Below are 14,925 nucleotides of genomic sequence, written 5' to 3'. Positions count from 1 at the left end.
CCACGTCCATTGGCAATTGTCTCGAGCCTTCCTCCCTAAGGTTTCAATTACCGACGATAGTGTTGAGTTTTCATAAGCTTCAGTTTAACGTCTGCTCCTGCCAGGTTTATTTCATTTGGCCTGGGAGAAACAACATAAGTAACACTTCTCCTCTCTCTTGTTCTGCCTGTTGAAATGGGATATAAAACTCTGATGGTAGCAAAGAAGGAACACATTGGAGTCCCTTGCGTTTGCTGGATTATGTCTTCTGAGATCAAAGGTAGTGTTAACAGAGCTCTATTAGGTGGCAGAGAAAAGAACATGTGATTCACAGGTTAGAGAGTCTGGGTTCATACGTCATCATGCAGCTACCCCCAGCCACTTGTTTACAATTATGTTATAGAGGCTTCACAAAAGTAACTGGGGTAAAAATACAAAAATAGTACTGAAGATGTAAATAGAACGATGTGAAAAAGCAGAAACTATGCATTCTTTCTGAATTCCCACTTCGAGCAAACTTAATAGCAAGTTTTAACGTCTGTCTTTCAGAAACTCCTGGTGACAATTTCGTAGAAGTGAGACAGGGCTGCAGAGAAGGGACTCTTGCTGATGGTCCTGTCTAGACTAGAGCTTACCTTGATTAGGTCTTTAAAAAAATAATGAAAGGAAAACTGCCCAATAAAAAAGAGTTAGCTAGAGAGGCTAACTCTAGACCCAAATTCAAGATAAAGCCTGAAGGACTAGGAAGAGGAACAGATTGCTAATTTGTTGTTGTTATTATTATTGTTGTTGTCTTCCCATAAGTTATAGAAAATAGATGAATACCTCATGTGACAGAGATCATCAGGGTGTTTCTCAATACTCTTTCTCAAACTTTCCTTGTTCAGGGAATTTAAACCTCTTGGCTGTTTCCTTTAGGGTATAACTGGGAGGGTGGAGAGGGAAAGGGGGAAATGGAAAATTAAGGCCGGACAGCTGTCATTTTCTAATTTATTAATTTGATATTTTTAAAACTTCTTGTAAGAGTCAGTAAGATTTTAGATTAAGATAAAGCTTCATATTCTAAGGAAATCATCATGTTTTTCTAGGTCTGGATGGATTCCTTACAATAAAAAACTGTCAAACCAGAGAAGCCACACTTTGCTGTGACACTCAGGTGCATTTGTTTTTCAGGAGCAGCTGTGATAACAATTAGATGAGACAGAGGGTAAACAATTGGTACCCAGGTTACAGTAAAAGTACAACCCTAGGCCGCGGTGAGACGCCGTACCAGAGCTGGTTAAATTTATCAGCACTAGTTGCTACATGCCAGCCCATTATTCATAGAAGACCTTGGTTCAAAGCAGGAATGTTGTCCTCTTTAAATGGAAACATTCTATGAAGAATTATATTGTGGAATATACTGCAGATAAAAATCAGTTAAGACTCGTCATCGGCAGAAGTGAGAATTCTAAGAAGAGCTACCTCTGTAATGGGAGACAGTCTATCACTCAATGGTATTCTAAGGTACATAACAAATATTTTAAAGCATAATAACGTTAGGGCCACATTTCTTTTTGTATAATCAAGAGATCTTAGAGTGTCACTAATTTCTCTTTCAAGTGAGTGTGTGCACATGTGCACGCACGCACGTGCGCGCGCACACACACACGTGTTATATAGTAATTACATTTCTCTAGTGAAGTAACAGTTGGAAATTTTACAATAAAATAATTAATAATAGATTTTGTCTTTTTTTCTTTTTGATGGGTATCACTACGTAGACTTGGCTGGCCTCACTATGTAGACCAGACTGGCCTTGAACTCAAAAAGATCCCCTTTCTTCTTTCTCCCAAGTGCTTGAATTAAAAGCATCTACCAAAAAAATTCAAAGTTGGGTGGATAGGAAGGTGAGAGAGGAGAGTGTAAACACTGGAAGAATTGAGGGAAGGGAGGAATACATCATATACAATTCTCAAAGACTTAATAAAATATTATTTTTAATGTATTCTTTTTTTCCCTGGAGCTGAGGACCAAACCCAGGGCCTTACACTTGCTAGGCAAGCACTCTACCACTGAGCTAAATCCCTAACCCCTTAAAGTATTCTTATATCTACCTAAAATTTATTAAATTATCATAGCCATAAAAATTATTCATAATGGTATTCTAAAAACATGTTTGGGAATAAATTTATCAAAACAGTATGTACGAATTTTATGGGCAATAGAATACACTTCAGTGAAAAATACTTTAAAAATCTAAATAAATGGAGACATATACTATGCTACTCAACACTAAATATGTACATAAGGTCAACAGCTCAAATTCATATAAAAATTCGATGAAATTTCTGTCAAGATAAAGTAGGACTTTACCAGATTCTTCTAATTTTTTTTTCTTTTGGTATTTCAAGAGAGGGGTTCATTATGTAATCCTGGCTATCCTGGCATTCACTCTCTAGACCAGGCTGGCCTCCAACTTATGGTGCTTCTAAAATCTTAACAGATTTCCAAACATTGATAACATCATTGGGATTTCATGAATGCAACTTCCTTTTCATGTCTAGAGGATACTATCTAAAAACAGGTATCCTGGGCCTCTGGCTCTTCAAATTTTTCTGTTCCTTCTTCTGTGATTTTCCTGATTTCTCTTTCAAGTGAGTGCGCGCGCGCGCACACACACACACACACACACACACACACACACACACACACACATACACACATACGTGTTATATAGCAATTACATTTCTCTAGTGAAGTAACAGTTGGAAATTTTATAATATAATAATTAATAATAGATTTTTGTCTTTTTTTCTTTTTGATAAGGTATCACTATGTAGACTTGGCTGGCCTCACTACGTAGACCAGACTGGCCTTGGACTCAAAAAGATCCCCTTTCTTCTTTCTCCCAAGTACTTGGATTAAAGGCATCTACCATAAAAACTCAAAGTTGGGTGGATAGGAAGGTGAGGGAAGACAGTGTAAACACTGGAAGTTGGAGTTGTGTGGCAGTTGAGGTGGAGGGTCCCACCATCATTTAGCCTCTGTACTTGGACAGAGCTGTGGATCTCTGTAAGTCTCTGTTGCAAAAGGAAGCTTCTTTAATGAAAGGTGAGAGCTATGCTTATCTGTGGGTATAAAGATAAGTACTTAGAATGGAGTTAAAACCTATACTGGTTTTGAAAAAAATCATATATATATATGATATATATATATATATATCATATATATATATATATATATCAATAATAAAGAAGAGGCCATGAAATTGGGAGAGATTGGCATGGGAAGAGTTTAGTTGGAAAGGAGTGGTAGGGATGCAGGTACAGTAATCATGTACACATTTCTCACAAGAATAAAATTAAATAAACAAATAAACAAAAGGATACATTTCACTGACTAAAATTTAAAAGTGGAATGGCCAAATATTTCCTGAGAAGAGAAAGAGCAGTGATACAATAGAAGGGAAACATATGGTACAAACACTGAGAGAAAATATTCTCAAAATAAGAAAAAGGATTCTTAATTATATTCCATTAAAGAAATCAATATATACTATTTTCATTCAACTTAAGACATAGTATTTACAAAGGTAAAATTTTAGAAATTCACATAACAAACAGATTAGTGTCTAGATTACATAAAAACTCCTTCTAATATAATCAAATCAAAACAATGCATAATGGCCAATATCAGAAATTTTACTGAAGCAAAACTGAGCAATAAACACATACAAAGATAGTGAACCACATTAGCAAACAGTAAATAAACTAATATCTAATATATTTCCTCTTATTGAAAATAGATTTTTTTCTCACATAATATATCCCAACTGTGGTTCCCCTCTCTTTACTTCTCCTAGTTCCTGCCCACCTCTCTTCTCATCTTGATTCAAACTTTTTGTGTCTCACATTAGAAAACAAACAGGTTCACTTAGAAGTGGATAGTAGCTGTTAAGTAAAGGACAATCATGCTACAATCCACAGACCTAGAGAGCCTAAGAAACAAGGCAAGATCAAGGGGAGACACATGGATCTCCCTGGGAAAGGGAAATAGAATAGATTTTGCAGGTGGACTAGGGATGGGTGGGAATGAGAACAGTAGAGATCATTCAGGGGGTGGGAGAGAGTACTGGGAGAGATGACTGGAATTGGGGGACATTTGGGGCAACATAGAAACCTAGTAAGTGAAAACTCCCTGGAATGTACATGGGTGACCCTAGCAAAGTTTCCTAGTAATGGGGGCTACTGAGCCTTAATAGGCCATCTTCTATAACAAGAGGTTAACCTAGTAGTGGGACGGGGACATCAATCCAGCCACAAAATCTTCAACCTAAAATCTTTCCCACCTGCAAGACATGCTGGGGCGATGATAGTGTAGAACTTGTAGGAGTGACCAACCCATGACTGGTCCAAATTGTGGCCATTCATAAAGGGAGCCTACACCTAACATTGGCTAGGTGATCAGGAACTAGGCAGAACAGCCCAGAGACCCAGGATAGAACCAAACACAACTGGTTAAAAAAAAAAAAAAAAAAGAAGCCCTGAAATGATTCTAATGATATTCTGCTATACTCATAGATTGTCACTTAGTCCTATTGTCATCAGAGGGCATCATCCAGCAAATGATGCGAGCAGATACAGAGACCCACAGCCAAACACTGGGCAGAGCTAGAGGAACCCTGCAGAAGAGCGGGGGGAAGGATTATAGGAGCTGGAGGGGTCGAGGACACCATGAGAATATGGACCACAGAATCAACTAAGCAGAGTTCAAGGAGCTCACAGAGACTGAAACTGCAATCACAGAGCCTTCATGGGCCTTCACTAGGTCCTCTGCATACATGCTATGGTTGTATCACTCCTAACAATGGAAGTGACTCTTTTGCCTGCTCTTGGGACCCTTTTCATCCTACTGGGTTGCCAGATCCAGCAGTGATGTAAGGATTTGTGCCAGTCTTTTTGTGTCTTGTTAAGCCATGTTTGGTGCATATCTCTGGGAGGCCTGCTCTTTTTTGAATGGAAACAGAGAAGTTGATCTGTGGAAGAGAGAGGGTGTAGGGGGAGGAACTGGGAGGCATAGAGGGAGGGGAAACTGCACTTAAGATGTGATGAGAATAATGAAATAAGAAGAATAATGAAATAATGAAATAAGAAGAGAATAATGAAAGTTAAAAAAAGAAAACAAACAGGATTCTAAGGGATAATAATAAAATATAATATGATAAAACAGAAACTAACACAAAAACTACAACTAATAGGAATAGGACAAAACAACAGAGGGAAAAGAGACCAAAAAGGCAGAAGAAGCAGATACATCTGACACAGAGACCGAGTCATACGCATACTCAGGAGTCCCATAAAAACACTAAACTGGAAGCCTTAATACATGTATTTTAAATTAGAAGAAAACTATAAGGCTATATTGTAGGAAGGATTAATACAATAAAAATTCTCATTTTCTAAGGGTGGCATTAGTTAAATAAGTACACCATGATACCAAAGTATACTACCAGAAATGCGTAGAAAGAGTCTTCATAGAGTATTATTTGTGATGGCAGACTAATAAGAAATACTTCAATAAATGCATTCTCTCTCAATAAACAAATTAGTTATGGTATATTTCATGGCAAAAGTAGGATACTCGTACACATGAATGCTTATTTATAAAGCTAATATTCTCAAGAATGAATAAAGTGAGCTGTATATCTCACTACACAGTAATCACAAAAACATAGTTCCTAGGAGGAAAAGAAGTCACAAAACATGTACATTGTAATGTTGATACTATGATCAAAAACAGAGCCAAGGAGCGGGAGGTATCCGTCAAGAATGTGGCCACACTGTGTGTAGATATGTGACTGTGTGGAAGAGTATTTAAGACAAATATGTCTCTACATTGAAAATCTGCACTTTTTGTACCACTTCATAGCTAACACTATGTATAATCTTCATGCCTCTTGAAAATTCATAGCACTCAGGAAGTTTATAAATTCCTTTTTTTCCCTATTATCCAAAGATTGAAGATACTGTTTTATTATCAAAGATTACAATAGATGAACATAATTGTATTTAAGTATATATGCATGTTTGGATTATTTATTGGGAAAGCAATCCTGAAAACTACAGTTCTATAAATGAAGAGGTAATTCAAATCAATTTATAGTTTACTTTTCATAGCATTAGCATTTTAAAGGCTGTGACTATATATAAAATACATTATGTTGCTCACAGAAAGATCTGCTGTGGAAGTCAAGAGAGGTCTTGGGCACTCTCAAGCTGATGAGATGCTTGTAAACACAATGCAAGAAGAACAGAAAGAAACCGAAGTCATGAAAGGCATTTTAATCCAAAATCTTGGGAACGACAAAGCCAAGACAAAACAAAATCCGCAAGGTCATTGAAGATTGACCAGCATCAATTATCTTGTGTATCTGGAGACAATTGTCTTCAGAAGCGAAGTGTAGTGGCATATGCCTATAATTCCAGCTACTTGGGGGCCTAAGGGAAGATCTTCTGAGCCCTGGAGTTTGAGATCAGTCTGGGCAACCTAGTGAGACCTTATCTCAGGGAGAGTTTAATAAGATGTTGAATAATTATAGTAATTATAGAATAACAGATTTATAGCTGAAAAGAAATAATTTTTTATTCCTCTGAATTAGTTTAGCTTATGACATTCAATTGTTACTGTGACAGAAATCTCTTCAAAATATTATTTTTTTAAGAGACTGTGTGACTTATCTCCTGAAGTTAGACTGAAGTTTTCTAGAGGACATTTTACATTCATACATAATGGTATTGAGAAGCTACCTGTCACATGCTATCTGTAACCCAAATAAACATAAATCTCTTACCCTTTGAAGTATAGGTGAATTCAGCTCAAAATCATTTTCTTTCTTTTTGGGAGGGGGGCAAGTCAGGCCTTAATGAAACAGACAAAACAATTCAGAAAGTGTTTGTTTTGGAATTTAGAGTGAGACATTCCATTTCTCTCCATTTTAGAGAAATGTTTATTTTGTTTTTTGTTTTGTTTTGTTTCGTTTATTTTGACTTCATTTGTTTTTCTGAGAAAGCTTTGTTTCATCATAGAAATGCCAATCCACATTACAGACAATTATTCATATCTAAAAATAATTCAGTATTTGTTTTTATAGAAGTATCTGGCTTGTATCACAGATCTAAATGTACTTTAAATTTATAACACAATAGTTATATGATTTCCTTTTTAAGCTTGGCTAATATTCCATTGCCTATACACTATATTTTCTTTTTTATTAATCCATTAATGGATCCTTAGGTTGAGTAATGTTGATAAGAACATGGAACATAGCTGTCTCTTTGATATACTGATTTTATTTCCCTTGGCTTAGTATCCAATAGGGTGATTGCAGGATTAAATGATAATTTTATTTGAACTTATTTTTGAGGAACCTCAATAATGTTTTCAAAACTGGCTCTACTAATTCACACTCCTACTAAAGTGTATAAGCATGCCTATTTCTCCACATTCCCACTGGGACTTCTTATCATTTATCCTTATTCTATGTGGAATCTTAATAAATAATTTAAAAAAAAAGTTCAAACTCATGAAAGTTTTGTGATTTCTAAAAACAGGGGACTGAGGGGTTTGTGTAATGTTGGTCAAAAGTTTCAGCATCTCACTTAGGCAGTTTTATTGAACTATTGCCTACTGACAACAGTTTATAATTATTACATATTCTAAAATGGTCTGATTATATTGTAAATATTCTGAAGGGTGAGGTATATTAGCTTAGTTTCTATATTCTAAAATATATACATATACCAAAAGATCAGCTTATACTATACAAATACATATATATGTACACATACATATATATATAATGTTCTCAAATTATAAAATTTTAAAAGTAAATTCAAATAAAAAACAAATTATTTACTCATATTATATGCTTGTCATCATAATAGGCTTTGGCTTGCAATATTGGTGTACCAAAAAAATGGGTTTGAGATCATGCTGTTGCCATATGTAGAACAGCAGACAGCATGTTCTTGTTTTTTGGCCACTCTGCCCTTTGGGCATGTCATTGGCCCTTTATCCTGGGAAGGTGTGGGCCTTCCATTTTTTGTTCTATTTGAAAATTCCCTGCTCTTTTATCCCTCTCTCTTTGTACCTGTATTTGTATTCCTGTCTCCCCAACACCCATTTTCCTTTTTTTCTACAAACAGAAATAATTTTGGTTAGACATCTCTCTCCTTGCCAGCAAACTCAAACTTTAGGGAAAAGGTCACATCCAACACAGAGGATGTTCTAAGCACAGCTGTGGGTGCAGAATGAGTCATGTGACCCAATCAAGGTGAATGGAAATATGCTTGAAGGGGAAATGCTGCCCATTGTGTGTAGACAGGAGCCCTGATGCTCACTGGCACCTCAAAGATGCTCTAGCCGTGAGTGACTAAGCAAAAGACCTAAGACCTGTATCTATGGTGGTGTGATAGAGCACTGTCTTAATATCCCACTAGCAATATAAGATGTCACTGTCTAATTCTATGGAAATCATCTTTTCATCACTGAAGGCGTCACATAATTAATTATAGTTCTATTGCAATTCACCCTTTTCATAGAAATAAAACAATTCCTTATCCCTTCCTTCCTACCCTCCTTTTTAACTCATATTAGATTCCTCGATTATCAACACTTCTTTAGTGTGTGAGACTGAAGTCTGACACTCCACCCAAAGGTTATTTCATAAACAAAGACAGTTCCATTCTGAGAAAAATTCTGGAACTTGCTATATATGTATCCTTATTATAGATCCACTTGCTTTTCCCTCTCTCTCTCTCTCTCTCTCTCTCTCTCTCTCTCTCTCTCTCTCTCTCTCTCTCTCTCTCTTTCTCTCTCTCTCATTCTTTTTCATCAAGACTGATAGAGTTTGTAGCTTCAGGTGAAATGACAACTACCTCACAGCTTGCCACAAATTCTTGCTCTCAGAGACAAGAGGCCCTTCTCTTGCTGGGCTCTACAGAAAGAAATCTGTTGGTCCCCCACTTCCCCCTTTTGCTGTCTTGTCACCTACATCTGCAGAGAGCATGGACATCTAGTATCACTCACATAGTCAGAATGTGTATCTGCTATAGAGAATGCTGTGTGATACAGCCCAGAGGTACATCCCTTTTCCCCGCAAGGACACACTTATCACATTCAGTGTTCTTGCTCTGTCTCCAGAAACTGCATTTCATTAAACAGAGATGCATCTTGGCCCCAGTGACAAGCTGGTTTAGCAAAACAAAGGACCACACCTTTATCTCAATTTGGTCAACTCTATAGCACATCAGAATTTCAGAGCTCTCTATAAATTGCTTAAAACCAATGCTATAATTATACCTGTGCTAAAAGCCGGAATTTTCCCTGACTGTTCCTGTTCCATTCTTGCTTTCCATAGATATTCTTCTCACATACAAACCTCCATTTGCATCATCTAATTTCCCTTCTTGGGGAAGCTGACTGGCAACAGTCAAACCAGAAGTCTGAGAAACAGATGTGTAATCGGCATTCTGAAGATTCCCCCCACCCCACCCCACCCCACCCCATCACCACCAGCTTGCAGACGCCAAGCTGCCAATCACTGGTGGAAGGAGCATGGACAATTGCGCTGGTTTAACTAAGAATGGGACCCATAAGCTCATATATTTGAATGCCTAGTCTTCATGGAGTGGCACCCCTTAGAAGGACTAGGGGGTGTGGCCTTGTTGGAGGAAATGTGTCACCAGGGGTGGGTTTTAAGGATTCAGAAACCCAAACCAAACCCAGTCATTCTTGCTCTTCTTGCTGCCTTTAGATGGGAATAGAACTCTCAGCTACCATGTCAGCCTGTGTGCCACCATGCTCCCACTCATGAGGTTAATGGACTAAACCTCTGAAACTGTAAGCAAGCCCTGATGAAATGCTTCCTTTATGGGAGTTGCCATGGTCACGTCACTTCACTGTAGCTAGAGTTTTCCTGCCTTGCCCACAGTCAGGACAAATCTTTGTCACCCGCCAGTCCTACAGCTGCTCAGACCCAGCCAAGTAAACACAGAGACTTAAATTGGTTACAAACTGTATGGCCGTGGCAGGCTTCTTGCTAACTGTTCTTACAGCTTAAATTAATCCATTTCTATAAATCTATATCTTACCACATGGCTCGTGGCTTACCGGGATCTTCACATGCAGCTTGTCATGGTGGCGGCTGGCAGTGTCTCCCTCACCCAGCTTCCTGTTCTCTCAATTCTCCTCTCTGTTAGCCCCGCCTATACTTCCTGCCTGGCCACTGGCCAATCAGTGATTTATTTATTGACCAATCAGCAACACATTTGACATACAGACCATCCCACAGCACTTCACAGCAAGAGAACACTGACTAAGACAACAGCCCAGCATGGGGGCAGTGGTGCATCTGCTAAAACTTTCACCTCAGGGAATCAGGTTGGCCTGTGAGTGAAGAAACACGAGTGGTAGGTGATGCATTAGGTGCTTGAGAAATGCTGAGAGAAAATGCTTGAGAAAATAATAGAGATGCAGTAAAAGTGAGAAAATATTGCTAGGGGCATTTAGCTCTTTTCAAAACAAATAATAGAAAGCTGAGACTGATTAATCAGAAATTAGAACATATGTATGGAAGCTAAAATACCTGCCTGACAACATAAAAGCAGATGCTTATCTTTTACAGTTGAAAGACAGAGCAAGCTGTATCTGTTCAAGGGTTATTCATAAGAATAGCTGAAATCTAAAAGCATCCGAATAGATATGCTAGTCTAAGTTTAGGCAGACAATTAGAAAGCAATGGAACCCTGTAATAAATGATAAGAATATCTGCCATAATCACAGACCCTAGTTACCCAAGTTCCCCTAACCCAATATTCTCATCCACTACTAGCTGGGTTGTTCTTTATAGTGGGTGTCTCTTCTGTGCCTTGTAAGATGTTCAGCAGCCTTGGGGATTCTTGGCAACTTCCCTAGGCTACTAGCAATAGTGGAGAGGGTGCCTGAACTGAACTGACTTGCCCCAGAGATCAGACCAGTGAATACCCTAACTGTCATCACAGAACTTTTCTCCAATGACTGATGGAAGATCCACAGCCAATCACTAAGCAGAACTCCAGGAGTCCAGTCAATGAGAGAGAAGAGGGGTTCTATGAGCAAGTGCATCAGGATCATGAGGAGGAAACACGCAGGGACAACCAAACCAGACTAGAGGGAACTCATGAAAGTTGGATCAATGACTGTGGAACCTGCATGGGACTGGACTAGGCCCTTTGCGCGGTGTGACAGTTGTGTAGCTTGATCTGCTTGGGAGGCCCCCTGGCAGTAGGATCAGAATCCATCCCTGGTGCATGAGCAGGCTTTGTGGAGCCCACTACCTATGATGGGACACCACACACAGCCTTGAGGCATGGAGAAGGGCTTGGACTTACTTCTACTGAATGTGTCTCCACATGGGAGGCCTTGCCTTCTTGTGGGAGGGAGTGGAGGATGGGTTTAGAGGGAAGGCTAAGGGTGGGAGGAGGGAAGAGGAGGATCTTTGATTGGTGTGTAAAATAAATGAAAAAATTTCTTAATTAAAAAAAGATGTTCAGCAGCATCTCACATCTACCTATTAGAGTTCAGTAATCTACAGACATGTCACCGCCTTTGTAATCATTAAAGAGAATCTGCAGACAGTGAAATGTCTTCTAGGGACAATATAATGTTTGAAACCTGTGTTCCAAAAGTCTCCATACTAACACCATGGGCCTACCTCTATGTTAGGAATGACTTGCTAGTGTGGATTATGGTAAACTCACTAACTTGTGGGATGATTATGAGTCTAAGGGGAGTCCGCGGAATACTTATATGATAGTTAATTTTGATTGTTGACTCAACACAAAGAATGCCTCGGTGAAGGAATATATAGACCACGTTGTTCTTTGGATAAATCTATGGGAATTGTTTTGCTCGCCTGCATTGTTAAATGTGTGGCAGCATTTCCTGAGTTTGGATCCCGGACTATATAAAAAAGGGAGAAAGTGAGCAGAGCATAAGTATATGTAGATTCATTATCTTTAGCTCTTGGTTTATCTCCAACCATTCACTGTTCCTGTTTGTTTGGCCTGGAAGACACTTGTAAAAACCCTGACTCAAGATTTCATGAGTATGTAAGCCTCAGTTTTGAAAATAACAATAAAATCCTGGTTCAGCAGAAAGTCTTTGTTCATATACAGCCATGAAACTAAACTTGGGAACCTGAGGATGACACACAGGAATTAGATAGGAAGTCAGCAAGAATACTTCAACTGTGTCTTGATAGTTGTATCCCTTGAAGCTCAGAACACCCTTCTGTGGTTAAATGGCCTCGAGCCTGCAGCATCAGAGACTAGGGTACCAGGGCATCCTTAAAGACTCTGACTCCGTTATAATATTATTTACATTGCCATTTTTACTCCTCCCAAATGATAGGTATGTCTAAAGAAAATTATATCCTAACATGGAGAGCTGGTTCAGCATGATTTGGGAGAGGAAAGGTTTCATCTTACTCCAAGAATATGTCACTGAGTTCATAAATATTCATAAATATTATTTAAAAACTATAATATAGACCCACTGCTTTTCTTCTGTATTTGGATAGCCTACTATATCTCTGTTTGAGGTATTGCATTGCTTGGTTTTGCTATATAAACTTCTGCTTAGACTGTCCATATCTGTAGGCTGAATTTTTAGTTTTCTTTATTATTGAGAATTTTATACAAGTGTACACTGAAATATGGTTATATCTACTCCCCATTCCCTCCCTCCAACTTCTCCCGGATTCCCACAACTCATCTTCTTTTCAATTTCATGTTGTTTTTAATTTTGGGGGGGGCAGGGGGGTGTAACCCACTAAGCTCTGTTAGTGCCACCCATATGTGCACAGTTGTTGAGCCCTCAGAGCACCAGAAACCTACCAGTGGCCACATTTTTAGGAAAAAAAAAGATTCTCCATCTTCAGCAACTATTCATTATCAAGATCCCCTCACTAAGAGGTGGGACCTAAAGATAGTCTATCCCATCTTTACTGGAATTTTCCTTAATTTTCTAAAATTAAAATATAATTACAAAATTTTCCCTCTTCCCTTTCTCATCCCCCACCCTTTCCATGTACCCCTCCAAATTCATGAGCTCTTTTCTTTAATGATATTAATATTCCTGGGGATTTTGGTTGACTTGATCTTGTTCAGATAACCATCGATGTTATAATTCTGTACATAATAGCTACATTTTGTCTACGAGACAGGGTTTCACAGAACTCCTCTCCATTCTGCAGCTTGAACATTCTTTCTGTCTCCTCTTCTCCAGTGTTCCCTGAGCTTTGCTGGTAGTTGTGGAGGGTGGGTGATAGAGATTCCTGTTTAGTGCTGAATACTCAGGATTTTATTCTCAGCACTTTGACTCAGTTATGCATCATTCCCCTGACTGCTGCCCCTGCAGAATCAAGCTTCTAGCAACTATGTGGAGTGCCCAGGTCTAGAAATATACACACAAATATTAGCAAGGCACTTTGGCAGCCTGATAACATAGTAAAATAATAGCAAGCTCTACCCTAGAGTATATGACCTCCTCATCCATCGGCTTTTGACCAGGATTGTGGTAACAAGCATGAAATTCTTTTCTGTGGATCAGGCCTCAAATCTAATCAGAAAGCAGTTAGCTACCCTGTGACAATTATACCCCTATTGTACCAGTGAACATACCGTGACATTACCCTTGGTATATATATATATGGTCAGCCACTATTTTTGAGGATACCTTTAGCTGAGAACATCTCCAAATAACAGAGAAATTTCCTCCTTGCTAGCTAGCTAACATAGTGCTGAAAGGTGCTATGCTGGCCTCTAGGGAGAAAAGGCATACCTGTCTTATCTGATACTGGATTTCCTACACTGTAATACCGATCTCTGTCTGCTCTTGACTTTGCATGTGACTAGCTCCTCTGACTTCTTCCCACCCTGACTTCCTTGTGATGGAAGGAATGGACTGTCACCTGAAATTTAGTGAGCTGAAACAAATCCTTTCTCCCTAAGTTGCTTTGGACAGTTAGGACCTAACACAGTTAGGACCCTGTGTTCTCTAAACTACTAGGAAGTACATAGATGAGAGCAGCAGCAGTATCTTTAAGTTTAGAGTAGGGGTGGCCTATGACAGTCCACATCACAGGATAAAAATTCATGTAAAGTTTACAGGAAACTAACAGAATCACAAGAGAGTGTCCCAGAACTTCCGGAAGAAGTCAATACCATACACACAGGTGACTGGAGAGAAGGTACACTTAATTCATGATAGGTTGTCTTGACATGCAGACAACATCTGAAAACTGACTATTCTACTGTCTCCAATAGGAGTGGCCTTTATTGTCAGAGGTGAGGGAAAGTCCTACTCTTGATGCTGGGTCTGGTCAATGACTAAGAAAACCTTGTTTATCCACTTCAGGGTTATATCTTGAGCCTCTAAAAGGCTAGCAGAAAATAAGGAATCCATATGTATTTGTTAAACAAAAGAGTCAACTCAACAAATATTTATTCTGAAAACTCTGAAGAGGTACCCAATAAATATTTGATAAAGTATTATGACTCTTATTTACACAGTATTTGCAACAACAGATTGTAAAGAGAAATAACAGGAAATATAGAGACATGGTAGGAGGAAAAAACCACAGAAAGCAATAATTGGATTCTGAATCTTTAGAAGAAGGAACAGTTCATGAATGAATATCCAAAATCAGGGAGGAAGCATAATCATGGCATCTAGAGACAGAGAAATATGGAGACAAGTGGCTATGAGCTATATTGGACTATCATCCACTAATATATCCATAATTCTAAAGGATAAAATGCATATTTGCATTTGTGGGCTAATGTATAAATTTTATAAAAGGGAAAGTCCTTGTTGTAATGAATCCTCTTATGTGATCCAAACATTTGTAGATATTTACCTAGA

This window comes from Peromyscus eremicus, chromosome 16_21, assembly GCF_949786415.1.
Source record: "Peromyscus eremicus chromosome 16_21, PerEre_H2_v1, whole genome shotgun sequence".
Taxonomy (NCBI): domain Eukaryota; kingdom Metazoa; phylum Chordata; class Mammalia; order Rodentia; family Cricetidae; genus Peromyscus; species Peromyscus eremicus.
The sequence above is the reverse complement of the archived record's forward strand: the minus strand, read 5'-3'. Positions refer to the sequence as shown.